This window comes from Glycine max, chromosome 3 (genome assembly GCF_000004515.6).
Source record: "Glycine max cultivar Williams 82 chromosome 3, Glycine_max_v4.0, whole genome shotgun sequence".
Classification (NCBI taxonomy): Eukaryota; Viridiplantae; Streptophyta; class Magnoliopsida; order Fabales; family Fabaceae; genus Glycine; species Glycine max.
The window spans coordinates 6,622,835-6,637,930 of record NC_016090.4 but is presented as its reverse complement, the minus strand read 5'-3'; the positions used below and the strand labels follow the sequence as shown (position 1 = coordinate 6,637,930).

The 15,096-nt window shown below is 33.2% G+C and overlaps 1 pseudogene; it reads right to left on the bottom strand.

The window, feature by feature from the left end:
* Positions 1 to 961: 961 nt before the first annotated feature.
* LOC113001187 (receptor-like protein 30) lies at positions 962 to 14,508 on the bottom strand (annotated as a pseudogene).
* Between the last annotated feature and the right edge of the window lie 588 nt (positions 14,509 to 15,096).

The following is a 15,096-nucleotide window of genomic DNA, read 5'->3' as shown; positions in this document are numbered from 1 at the left end:
GATCCTTTTTTAAAACATAAAAGATCAAAATAAACTTTTTAAAAAATGAATGATCAAATTGAATCAAATAGATTTGTCTAATTTAGAATTAGTTATAGATTTTTTTAATTAATATAAGAAACTAAAAAATTATCAATGTACTTTTATATATGTAAAAGAAATCATTCCCTCCTCAATTCTGTTGTGGATCCCATGAGTTCATAATCTAGTTTCAAATTAGATTTCGATTTACTCATAAAAAAATAGTATATTTCCATTATAAATTACCAAGACAAATGTTTATTAAATAATAAATTAAAATTTAATTTCTCAATTACTATAGTGTGGTTGATTATTTTTATTACATTATTTAGATATACACATATTTATAATGATTTAAATCTTAGATCACTTGATTAAGAAACATAAGTTGCTATCAATTTTATCAACAACTTGATAATTTCTTATTAAGGTTATTTTTCTCAAATTAATTTCAATTTATGCACAATATATACTTGGACACTTTATGTAATAGCAAATTAATATTATAAATATGTTATTTGAATTTGAAACATATATAATTCAAAATGAAACCAAAAATAATATTCAAATAATTAGTGATTATGATAAACAAAGATCTTATTAATATCATCCAAGCATACGATAGTCAATGTAGAAACTTCTTAGTAACATCTTATCTAAACATTTATAAATTATATATTAACCAATTGAAACACGCCGAAGTAAAAGGAAACCAAGGTCATTCAAAATGTGCAACAATTGGCCTTCATGCAATCCTTTATCAAATGTCTCCAAATCTGGATATTCTATCTCAGCACCTGTCATCCTAAAAAAAAAAGTAAGAATAACAAAATAAATCCTAAATAATTGCAAATGAATGAATAATAATATATATAGGAGATGTTTCAAATAAAAATAGATTTTAAATGAAAAAATGAGAGCAAATAATAGTAATCATTATATTTAGCTTAAAAACAATTAACATCTGCGATTAGAATCCAAATTTAAAAAAGTCACATGCAGAAATGTTATTGTATATATCATGATTTCACTTACTTGCACATTAGTTAATAATCCCTAATGCCACCTCCTTAAAGTTGCATACGTTTGTCCTCTGAGTTACATATTCAAGATACATAGGAGGGAAGATCCAACAGAGAATTTTGTGAATAAGTTGCCAATACCATACTCTCCATTGCTTCCAAATCAAGAGTGGACCAAAAACAATTTCATGGCCAAAAACCAATCCCAATTCGACACTAATAAAATTCCAATTAATTGTTCAAGCTAATATTCCACATTCTTGTTGTGGCAGCACCCCTGACTCTTCCTCGTCTATTTTTTCAGTCAAAGGAGGTCCATATAGCTTGGCATTACCTTCAAATGAAAAAGCTGAAAATAACTAAATTTGGGTACCTGTTGGGATCTTTTCCACCAAATGATTGAAGGAGAGACACTACTAAAAAAAGGGCTTTTTACGACGGTTAATAAGTGTATTTAACGACGGTTTTCAACCGTCGTTGTTTAAAACGTCGTTAAAACAAAATTAATTTTTACGACGATTATTATAATAACCGTCTTTGAATGTACGAATATTTCAAAGACGATTATTATAATAACCGTCTTTGAATGTACGAATATTTCAAAGACGGTTATTAGCTAATAACCGTCTTTGTATGCTGTGTCAGCATGTACATTCAAAGACAGTTATTTCGTAATAACCGTCTTTGAATATGAAAACCAGAAAACTTTCAAAGACGGTTATTATGAAATAACCATCTTTAATTGTTAAAAAGAAGAAACTTTTAAAGACAGTTATTTCATAATAATCATCTTTAAATGTCAAAAGTATAGACTTTTAAAGACGGTTATTTCATAGTAACCGTCTTTGAATGCCAAAGTGAAAACCTTTCAAAGACGGTTATTTCGTAATAACCGTCTTAGAAAGGACATCAAAAGTAACAAATTATCAGACATTAAAATTGATATCTAGGTACTAAAATTGATATCCAACTTAATACGTACTAAAATTATCAGACATTAAAATACAATTATGGATTTGATGACAAGTCATAATTTAAAAACTTCATGCATAAAATAATACAAGAAAAAACATACATATTTAAGATGCTACTTTGATAAATGCTACCAGCCTACAAGTTTTTTTTTTGTTTCCCCTACGGATTTCTCATGCTAATTGGTATTTCAGTCACTATGACAAGAAGTTTCCTTAATATTAATAATCAATAAAGAGTATACACTATTCATTTTAATAAAAGAACAACATAACATTGATTGGTAAAAAAGTATAGAAAGAACATACATATCAATACCAATTAAAACAAGATTTTAATAGATATAAACAGTTAGTGTAAAAAAATTTACACTGTTAATAGATATGAACAGTCTTCAGCAACTCTGCGAGGGACAGAGAACCCCCCGTGAGTGCTGGTATATGAGGCTGTAAGAGTTTTGCAAAACATGTGAGGGGTTGACTTTGTAGGTGTTGTTTCATTTCCCTCTTCATCTGTTCCCAATTCAATTCCTCAAGCTCTTTTCCCTCTAAATACTACAAACAATGCTCAAAGTAATAAGAAATTGTCATCCTTCTAAAAGAAAAACCAAAATTAACCAAAGATGCACCAAAATTAAAGTACAAGAATAATCTTGAAAGTTTTGGGATAGTTGAATATAGGGGTACTATCCCACTAACCCAGTAAAAAATGAACATATATGGAATTAATTATTTAATTGAGTCAAATTCGTTATCATATATGTAGAAAAATATGTTCTAACAAATCATTTGGCTGATACAAATCATTTTTTTCTCCAAGAAAAATATAGAAATTATTTAAAGAACCATTGTGTATTACCCACTTTTAATTTTGATGCCAATCAAATTTAATTGAGACTTATGAGTTAAATTGTTATCATATATGTAGCTTATCTCACTTGGTTGGAGTTATGTACCATATTCGATAGTCAAAATCAAACATATAACAAGTTTTAACTTAGATTTCTCTATAAAAAAATAAAAAAAAAACTTAGATCAAAGAAAATGCATGCCCTATATAAATGCACACTCAGTCTACAATTTTGTTCTCTCAAAAGTGAAATCTCATTTCTTTCCTAATATTTTTTTTACAGTTTTACACTTTTAAGAAAATAGTTTCTGCAGCTTTCAAAAAAGAAAAAAAAAAAAGTTTTCGCGTACGATTGAGTTGTTGAGTTCAATTTTTTAATATTTATTAATTATTCAATAACTTTTTCTTATGTTTCACAATGCTTTAAAAACAAATACTATTTGTTACAAAAATAAAATAAAAGATATTATAAAAATGTTTAAAAAATTCAAAGTTCTCTACGTACATGAAACAATATGAAGTATCACTCATGAAACACATGAAACAACTAATTATATTATTCTCACACCTTAATCTTATACAGCGTATAAAGTTTTTGACTGGATAGTTAATTTAAGCTTGATAATTAGTGAACTATGATTAGTTAACCATATTCATCCTTTAATTAATGCTATATTCTTGTTTGAATTAGCTCATCAAGTAAATATATGATAATTAATAATTAGCTTAGTCCCTAACCAAGAATAAAATAAATTAATTAATATTCTTGTTGTCAAATTGAAAGCTACATATATGTTCGTTAGCATGTTATTTAATTGAGTCAAATAAGAATTATTTAATTGAGTCAAATTCATTAACATGTTTGATTTTGGCAGGTAATGATGCTCTCCAAAACTGATAAGCTACATATATGATTTGACTACATAAGTCTCAATTAAATTTAATTGGCATCCGTTAGTTCAGCCAATCACTTCTTTTTCCAATGTCATTATTTAATGGCATAATAGGAGCAACTACCCAACTTACGTGTCAATGACATTATTAAAGCAGAACTAGAATACTGTGGTTATTCAGTAATCAGAACTAGAACCCAAAGTTAACTCCCATAAGTAAAGCAAACTTCAGTTGACAATTTTTGACTCAAAGTTAACTCCCTATAAAATGTCACTATTTCATGATTTGTTTTATTTATATTGTAACTAAGAACTCTTATCTTAGATTAATTGAAATATTATTTTTCAACAATTATTTAAATATTATTACCTTACCTAACTAAAATGTTTTTTATTTCTCCCATTTATTGTATTTTAAAAACTATATTTTACCATATACTTTAATAAATTATATTTCTATAATTGACAACAATAATTAAAAAATTAATTATAAATAATTCCTACTATAAATTTAAAATATTCATGAATAATATTTACTGGTGTATGACACGAATCAATTAGAGTTATTAACTAGTGATATAAAATTATTATCATTAGTTGTGAAAAATAATTAACTCATTTGAATCTATCAAATATATCTATCTATGTAAAGGAAGTTTGAATTTGTATGAATGGGGTAAGTATAAGAATTAAGTTATTTAATAAGGATAAATTCCATAAATTATCAAAGTAAAGTTTTAATTTTAATTAAAAAATAGTATAAAAAATTATCTAATTTTTGTTCATTAATTACTATAAAAAAGCTCAAGTATAATATTTTTAAAATGTAATTTTATATATCTAGAAATTTATTTATCTGCGCGTGACTAATTACATTGCTTGACTCATAGTATCACACGATGGAAATTACATTAACATTCGATGAATTATTATGAATGGTTGCAAATACTTAAAACTTATTTGCAAATAAGTAGTATTCTTAGTGCTATTCTTCAATCAAATTTAACTTTAAAGTTCTAGCTATTATAATTATTAAGGATGCTATAGTGCCGCAGAATGCCACTAGAGTGAAGTGCAACACCATGGCAGTGCATATAGCGGCCAGGGAAATTAGCAAGTCTGGATAGTACTTAAAAGAATCACAAGCAATCACATAAAAAATTAAAAATATCATTAAAAGTCATTGATTTTATGATTGACAGCTCATCTGGGGTGCTAAAAATGGAAACATAATCATCTACTAGGAGGAACAGAGAACCTTTCATCAACCATCATAATATTGATGTAAAAAGGGAGCATACCTCCCAAAGCCACACTGATTGGGTCATTATGCCCACCACCAAAAGTTTCCAAGGCACTTGCAAATGTAATATCTCCATCATAGGCCTCCCAAGTCCTTCACTGGAAAGTACAAAAGTGAAAGCAAATAAAGCCTATAAAGCAAATAAAGCACAAATACTCTAAAAAATAAAAAAGAGAGCATAAAAAAGGACTAACAAGAATTCTAATTAAAAAATTTAAAAAATCCTGATCAATAATAAAAGAGAAATTCAATTAAAACTAGATAAAACATTGAAATAATTTTGTAATTAAGTATTTTTAACTAATGTTGGCTCTAATCAGATTTAATTTTTTTGTCTTTAAATAAATAATAAATCATCAGCTATATATGCAAATCAATTGATATACAAATACGAATACTCCACATCTTAACCAATAGTCCTAATTTCAAGTCATTTTATTTTATCTTTCCTGTTACAACTTGAAATGTTAAATAAATAAATAAAAAGACATGTATTATTTTTTATTTTTTATTTTATTTTTTCTTGACTTTTGTTATTAGAAATTCAAGACAAGTATAAAAATATTAATTTTTAAAGTATTAGAATTAAACTAAAAGTTTAAATAAATAAATAAAAACCTGACAAGCAATTGTAGGTGCAATAATTATTTTGATTGTAAAAATTCGAGCATTCTTATAGAAAGAACAAAGATACCTGATTTATAAATTTATTATTTTTATTTTTTATCTATAAATTTTAAAAATAAATATCAAAATATTTATTATAATAATTTGCATAGATTAATTAATTGAGTTAGATGTATCGGTCTTAAATTACTAATACGTAAGCTTTAACAGTGAATTGCTTATAAAATCCCTTAAAAAATTTAACTGATGAAGTACTGAACCTTGGGTCTATTTGACTAATTTTAATCCCTCCACCCCTGGTCCACTCACAAAATAATTTTCCCTTTGATTTTACCGGGTCAACTTTAATAAATCTTCAATTTATTAACTTTTAAAGGAAACCATGGGAATTTATATTTCAGTGAGCTTTGGTTACAAACAATTTAAAAATATGAAAATAGATGTGTTAGACTATCTGCTATGACAAACTCATGTAATTTCTAGAGCATATGATATATATATATATAATGCACAAAACACATCTACAGGCGGGTTTTCTTTCTTTATTTTTCATACAATTTGCAATAATTTGAAGTGAGTTTGCATTCAAACTCAGTAAGGCTCAAGGACTTTTCATTGCTCAGTAAAATTACATACATAAACATTAAAAATTAAAATGGAAATTACAAAATGGCAAGTGCATGGGAAGAACAATTACTAAATTGGCAATTAACCAACGCTAAATTAAATGTGCATTTGAAAGGGGAAATTAAAGGCCATAGCCACTGATCAGGTCAGCCTAAGATCCATTAGACTAACCGCTTTTATTAGGCGCTCAATTGGCTGCTTAATAACAATTGACTCGATTCCAATTTAAAATCACCGCAAAAGCATCACAAAAAGAAAAGGACTAAATTTTGGAAAAGCTTAACAGTTAACACTTTCAATATATAAATCTTATTGGAAAGATGAGATCCCCATTTGGCCATCTGTCAGGTAGCCTAGATAATAAACACTTAGCAATCAATCCAAATGGACTTCCATCAGGCACCACTCATAACAGAATTAAAAGAAGCATTTGTGCAACCAAAACATGTGAATATACAACAGTGAGCCAAAGCCAAAAGGCAACAAGTTCCTACACATGAAGATGTAAAATGAAGACAATGGCAAAACTCATACTTTAGTCAATTGAAATACTACTTAACACAACCAATTTTCTCTAAACCCGGATAATAGAGTGGGTTCAAACTCTATGTAAGAGGAGCAACAATGCCATTCGTGGGCACTTGTCAGTTGTCACTTATACTTTATTTGCACATCTTATGTTCACAAAAGTATGAAGAATCAAAAAACAAATAAGTTCCTTATTCAGAACATGCAGCAATGAGTTCCTTATTCAGAATTAAACTAGCCAAGAAAATTAATCTCGCAAAGCACTTATGTCCTTTCGTCATTACAAATTATAAACAAAAAAATAGAACAAAGAAACAACCCAACAAATATATTCATGATTTATAGATTCTTAGCAATTCAGTCCATTTACAAAAACAAATGGCAGACAAGACTGCAATTTCAGTCAAGGATTAAATTAAACTGTAGATTGCTTGGTCTAGGAGACTTTAAGACCACATCAATGACTAACTCAAATAATAAGGCTCATAAACTAAAACTCATTAGTGGTTTTATATCTATCATATAGGAAGCAATAAGCATTTTCGAAGCTTTTAAAGCAATTAGCTGATTATTTTACCACCAGCAAGCAATCTTATAATAACTAAAAATGAATTTGCACTTTCAAAATTTTGTGGACAGGCTATTCAAACCCACATTAGTGCACAGAAGAATGCAATCTTATAATAACTAAAAATGAATTTGCACTTTCACTAATGATCCAGGCACATAGTATCTATTAAACACAAAATCAACTTTTTTTAAAAAATACATAGCAAACGAAGAAGAAAAATCCCTTCAACAAAGAACTGCGAAATTGAAGTGTCCCAAACAAATTTGAGGGGGAAAATTTAATGTGTCTACAACATAATATCCATTTAACATAAAATCAATATTCTTTTCAAAATAAACCTAATCAGCAAAACAAAACAAAAATCATATCAACCAAAACAGAGAAATAGAAGTATCCAAAACGAAATTGAGAGGGTAAGATATTAAAGCGTGTTAATTTACCTTCGCATAACTCCGAAAACACGGAATTCGTCTTCGAGATCTCTCTCGGTGACTCATGAATCCAAGTTACCAACATACACACGAGACATCTTTTCAGAAGAACCTGAAAATTAAGCAAAATAATTAAATTTAAACGGTGAATTTCCAAAGGGGAAACGAAAATCGGGGAAAGATGTTTTTAGGGTTCGAAGAAAGATTTCAAAAGATTGGGGAAATTGAAAAGGAGGGGGGGACTTTAGGTTTTGGAGCGGAGAAGAAACAGTTACACAAAGAAAAACCTAAAAATTGAATGAAAAGGAAGAAACAGAAAGAAAAACCTAAAGAATTGAAGAGAGAGAGAGAGAGAGAGATCTAACCCTAAGTAAAAGTGTAAAGGGGGGAATAGAGAGAGAGGTTACCACTTCATGGTCTTCTCCACTCTGTGTCGCGCGGCCTCAATGGGCTTATGCTCTGACAACACCACCACAACAAAAGAAATTGACGGTCCCCTGCGTCCTTCCCTGGCAACACCACGACGACACAGTGAGGGTTCTTCTCTGGGGTGTGGTTGTTGTGTTTCTTGGTTTTCTTTCTCCGAAAAGAACTTCAATCTTCCTCGCCATCCTTCTCTATAGTTCTCCTAAGGAGCATTCCATTTCTCGAAGCTTTTGAGCTTTAGGTTCACTTCTGAAATGAAAGAGAAAGTAAATAAAATAATTAAAAAAGACCTTTGGGATCAAAGACGGTTTTATCGTTTTTATAAAACCGCCTTGATAACGTTAACATCAAAGGCGGTTTTATAAAAACCATCGTTAACACGTAATATAATTGATTTTCATTACAAAAATGTCACTGTATTATGTACTACATTGGTTTTTTTATAACCGATGTAGATACCGCGCGACGTGAAAAGACAGTTTTTTAGTAGTGAGGTTTAAATATGAAAGGAATGACAAACTTGTAAGTTGAATTGGAATTTCACCACTCAAAGAGTTCTGTGAAAGGTCTAAGGACTCCAATTGTTTCAAGTTATTTATCGATGATGGGATTTCACCAGACAGATCATTGTTTGACAAGTTGAAGATATGGAGAATTTTGAGATCCATTAAATCATCTGGTATAGGTCCTTCAAAATGGTTGGACGACGACAAATCAATGGATGTGAAAATTGTTAAAATTTTAACCAACTCCATCTCTTGACCTTTGTTGATAACTGTCACACTCGCACTATCTTGATAATATACATTTGTGTATAGTAAATATTTCTTCTCTATGAAATTTGGTCCAGCTTCATCTTTGTTATGTGTTACATTTCTTTTCCAAGTTCCGAAAAATTTTCCTGGCAGTTTGCCGCTAAAATTGTTGAAAGCAATGTCCACAATTTGAAGCATTTCCCAAGAATTATTTGTTGTTCCGCAAAACCAGTATTCGAAGTATGGATATTTCCTTCAAAAAGCATGGAAACTCACCAATGATTTGATTTGATGCAAGGTCCAAAACCTCTAACTTCAAGCAATGGGCAAAAGATTTTGGAATTGGCCCATGTAATAGATTTCAACGAAGATTTAAAGTCCAAAAATTACAGGAAACTGGAGATCAGGAATAGGTCCCCAGAGATTATTGTTCTTCAAATTTAATACCTCAAGAGTTCCAGTCATCATCACTAAACATGAGGGAATTGTTCCAGAAATGTTATTTATGAAAAGGTCAAGCACTTGAAGATGTGAAGCACTGCAAAGAGAATCAGGGATACTACCATACAAAGTATTATTCGAAAGAGAGAAATTGTGTGCCAAACAGGTAGTTACCAATATCTCGTGGGATAAAAGAGCTAAATTTGTTGCTTGAGTAATCCAAAAAACAAGCTTCTTTAGGAATTGCAGGTATTGGCCCTTGAAGTTTATTGTGATGAAGGTCTAGGGAAAAGACGCTGAAAGAATCTCTCAAAGGTTCCTCCAACTCTGTCAACAAATTGTGAGAAATATTAAAATAATCATATGTTGTTTTCCATATCTAATTGGGCAGTATTCCTCGAAATTGGTTATTTGAATTATCTAGACTTACTATTCTGGACTGGTATCTCAAGAAATCAGGGAATGTTTTCAAGTTACAAGATGCCAAACCTAGTTTAATAATACTGGTAAAGGAAGATGGGTCAATATTTGTAATAGTCACATTCAATGATAAGTTATTGTATGAAAGGTCTACTTCAACTACTTTTAAGAGTATTAACTGTCCCAATATACCAACATGAGAATTTTCAGCATGTTTTGTCCACTCTCATGTTTTGTCCACTCTCACGTTTTTTGAAAAACTTTCCAGAAGGTTATTCATCTCATGACTACTTCAAGCCAAATATGCTTAATTTTAGATTTCTTATTTGATAGGCTACCGAAAAGTAGATACATTTTGTTGGGATAAGAAGTATCGATTAATTCCTTTAAGTTATCTTTAAATGTATAGTCTCATACCTACACATCCTTTGGATCCCTCTCATTCTAGTGTGATTCGTCTAAGGTGTTACATGTTCACCAGCTTCCACCTAGTTCGTCCCCGAACCACACCATATTGGGAGAAAGGCTTGCTCTGATACCATTTGTAACATCCTTGATTGTCGATTTCTCATGGGCTTACACTCTACGATACTTCACACAATGACACTTCACTTAACATCTCGTTGATCAAAATCCTCCATTGGTGTGTTTTGTCCTCACTCTCCCTACAAACCAACACGAGAATTTTCAGTGTGTTTTGTCCTCACTCACACACTTTTCAGGAAAATTCTCAAAAAGTAGTTCATTTCATAACTACTCTAAGCAAAAGACGCTTACGTGTAGAGTTCTTATATAATAGGCTACCGAAAAGTAGATGCATCTTGTTAGTATAGGTAATATCAATTAATTCCTTTAAGTTATCCTCAATTGTATATTCTCATACCTATATCATCTTAAGATCCCTCTCATTTTGATGTAATTCGTTTAGGGTACTACAATTTATATATATATATATATATATATATATATATATATATATATATATATATATATATATATATATATATATATATATATAAATTTTGAGTCTCAAAGGAAAAGAAAACCTATTGTGCTAAAATTCAATTGAAGGGAAAACTAAAACATTGTGAGATTGAAAAGAACAAGGCACATAACTTTTTAAATTTGGATTCTAACCACGGATGTTAATTGTTTTTAAGGTTAATGTAATGGTTAATATTATTTATTCTTTTTTTTTCTTTTAAAATCTATTTTCATTTGAAGCATTCTATATATATATATATAACCATTAAAATATGATAGAACATATTTTCAAAGTTCTTATTCATAAGCCTTGCAATATTTTTGGTATGCATTAAAACCAGAAAACTATTGAATTAGGAAAAGAAAACATGAAAGATGATTGTATAATTATTTCACTTACTTGCACATTCTTTGATAATCACTAATGCCACCACCTTAGAGTTTCGTACGTTTGTCCACTTTGAGTTACATATTCAAGATACATTTGAGGGAAGATTCAACAGAGAATTTGTGAATAAGTTGCCAATACCATACTCACCATTGTTCCAAATCAAGAGTAGTGTGCAAAAACAATTCCATGGCCAAAAATCATTCCTAATTCGACAGTGATTAAATTCCAATCAATTGTACAAGTTAACCTTGCACATTCTTGTTGTGGCATTACCCTTAACTCTTTCCCATCATTTTTTTTCCAGTCAATGCTGTATAGCCTGTCGTTACCTTCAAATGAAGAAGATGGAAATGACTGAATTTAGGTACCTGTAGGAATCTTTCCCACCAAATGATTGAAGGAGAGGTTTAAATAAGAAAGGAATGACAAACTTGCAAGTTGCATAGTAATTTCTCCACTCAAAGAGTTTTGTGAAAGGTCTAAGGACTCAAGTTCTTTTAGGTTAACTATCGATGATGAAATTTCACCAGACAAAGCATTGTTTGACGAGTTGAGGACACAAATTGTTTTGAAATTCATTAAATCTTTTGGTATAGGTCCTTCAAAATGGTTGGATGAGAAATCAATAGATGTGAAAATTGTCAAAACTTTAACCAACTCCATTTGTAGACCTATGCTAGTAACTATCAGACTATCTTGATAATAAAAATCTGTGGGAAAATAACAAATTTTCATTATGAACTTTGATCCAGCTTCATCTTCATTGTGCGTTACATTTCTTTTCCAAGTTGTGAAATATATTGGCCCCTGAAGTTTATTTTGATGAAGGTCAAGGACGGACAAGTTGGTAATATTTTGCAAATGCTCCTCTAAATCAGTCAACAAATTGTGAGAAATATTAAGCGTATCAAGATCATGTAAATTTCATATCCAGTTTGGCACTATTCCTTGGATATGGTTATCTGAAAGATCTAGTAATTGAATAATGAGGACAGGTTTCTCAAAAATCCAGGGAATGTTTTCAAGTTGCAAGATGCCTAGTATAGCTCATAAATATTCATGGGAATGGAAGATAGGTAAACATTTGTAACATTCACATTGACTGATAAGTTGTTGTATGAAAGATTTAGTGTATTTAAATTTCCAAGATCTTCAAAAAGCTTATTCAACTGCACTGACCCAATAGTGAGCTGGTTTTAAGAAAGCATGAGGACCAAGAGTTTACTGAGTTGTAAGACAAATGTTGGAAAAGGTCCTGATATATTATTGCTACTTAAATCAAAGTGGCCTAACATAGAACAAGACACATTTATGTATTCATGAAGTTGACTGAACTAATTTTCTGAAAGTCAAAGCTCTTGTAGTGATGGGAGTGTAAAAAGGGATGAAGGAATGCTCCCACTACAAGAATTATCACTTGCTTGTAATGAGATGATGGAATTTTACCATTTAAAAAATTACCAGAAAGGTCTAAAGTGCTATGAATCAGAAAACTAAGCTATGCTAACTATGAATAACAGGTAATTATAATTGATTTTATCCTCCCTGATTTTATTTATCTTCCATATATTTATAACAAACGAGTATTATCACGTGCTGAACTTGGATCAGCTATCCTAACAACCTTCAAGTAGTAACAGAATTGGTTAATAGAAACAAATAACAAACATATACTTTTCTGTTAATATTCTATTATTATATCAGCAAGTATTCTTCTAGCTATCAGTAGTATCCTTCATGCAGGGTCACGGTAACGTGCTGGTACTCTGTGAGTTCTCTTGGGCCTGCTCTGGGCCGTGTTGCTATCAATACCCTCCCCTGGGAAACCAACCTCGTCCTCGAGGTTGTATGCAGCTTGAAGTGAGTCCCAGTCCTCCCAGGAGGTGTCTTCGGGGGCGAGCCCGCGCCACTGAACCAGGACCATGCGAGAGGGAGGGGTGCAATCCGAATTCCACTTCCAGTCAAGGAACGAAAGAGGCTCCACAATTGGGTGGTGGTCCACAGTGTTAGAGGGCAATGGGTCATTGGTGACCGGAGGGATACCATGATGAAGTTTCAGCAATGAAACGTGGAATACAAAGTGAAGCTTAGAATCCTCCGGCAGTTGAAGGCGGAAAGCGACCTGACCGATCCTCTCGATGATTTGATACGGGCCATAGAAACGCTTGGCCAACTTAGAGTAGTGGGGGCGGAGTGAGAGCTGTCGATACGGGCGGAGCCTTAAGTAGACCCAGTCTCCTACCTTGAAAGACACGTCACGGCGGTTACGGTCAGCATACATCTTCATGGTGGATTGGGCCTTAATGAGGCGTTGACAAAACTTAGCATGCATTGCCTGCCTCGTGGAAAGAAGTGTGTCTGCAGCCTCAATGGGTGAGGAACCGGAAGTGAACGTGGGCATGGAAGGTGGAGGTTTGCCATAAGTCAACTCGTACGGGGAGATGTCGGTACTGGTAAGGGCCGATGTGTTGTAACTCCATTTAGCCAGAGAGAGATAAGAGAACCATGAGCTAGGACGGTCATGGACGAAAGAGCGTAAATACTGCTCAAGGGTGCGGTTCAGGACTTCTGTTTGGCCATCGGATTCGGGATGGTATGCAGTGTTGTAACGGAGCTTCGTGCCGGAGAGACGAAAAAGCTCGCGCCAAAACGCGCTGAGAAAGACAGGAACCCTGTCGGAGACCAGACTCCGAGGGAAGCCGTGAAGTTTGCAGATGGTATCGATGAACAATTGGGCGACCCTATGCGCTGAATACTTGGAGGGAAGGGCTCCGAGGTGGGTACCTTTGGAGAAACGATCCACGACCACCAGAATGGTGGTGAAGTTGTGTGATGACGGCAAGCCGGAAATGAAATCGAGTGATAAATCTTCCCATAGCCCCGAAGGAATTGGCAAAGGCTGAAGGAGGCCCGCCTGTTTGCGGCAAGGTGATTTAATCTGTTGACATGTGGAGCATGTCGAGACGAAGCGGTGCACATCGCGAGACATGGTTTCCCAAAAGGAGGTGTCGCGGAGTCGACGTAGAGTCTTGGTGATGCCCATGTGACCACCTAAAGGAGTAGAGTGGTACTCGTACAGTAGCATAGGGATGAAAGGATTGTTTGCCGGAATCCAAATCTTGCCGCGGAAACAGAGCCATTCAGTAGAAAGGTCATAATCAGGGTGATTCGCGGGATCTTGGAGGACTTGGTCACGTAAGGTGCGATACTCGGGGGACTGGACGATGGAGTTTTTAAGGTCCGTCATGCACTCAAGCTAGGGGGCGGAGAGGATGAGACACTGCCCAGGGGTGACAAGACGCGAGAGGGCGTCGGCGGCGCCGTTGTCGAAACCCGGTCGATAACGGATAGTGTACTCATACCCGAGAAGCTTGGCCAGGTAATGCTATTGTTCAGGGGTCTGGATGACTTGGTTCATCAAATCCTTCAAGCTCTGATGATCAGTGACAATAGTAAAAGGGTGTCCGAGGAGGTAGTGGCGCCATTGACGTACGGCGACAGTAATGGCGTGGAGCTCACGAACATAGGTTGAGGAACGCTGAAGCTTGGGCCAGAACATCTTGCTGAAAAACGCAATGGGGTGCGCATTCTGAGAAAGGACAGCACCCATAGCAAGACCGGAAGCATCCGTCTCGACGTCGAAGGGGATAGTGAAGTCCGGCGGAACGAGGACGGGGGCGGTGGTCATCACGTGCTTGAGCTTCAGGAAAGCGGAGTGAGCATCATCATCCCAATGAAAACTATCTTTACGAAGAAGGGCAGTCAACGGGGCAGCTAATAGCGCGTATCCACGTATGAAGCGGCAGTAGAAACCCGTTAACCCGAGAAAACCACG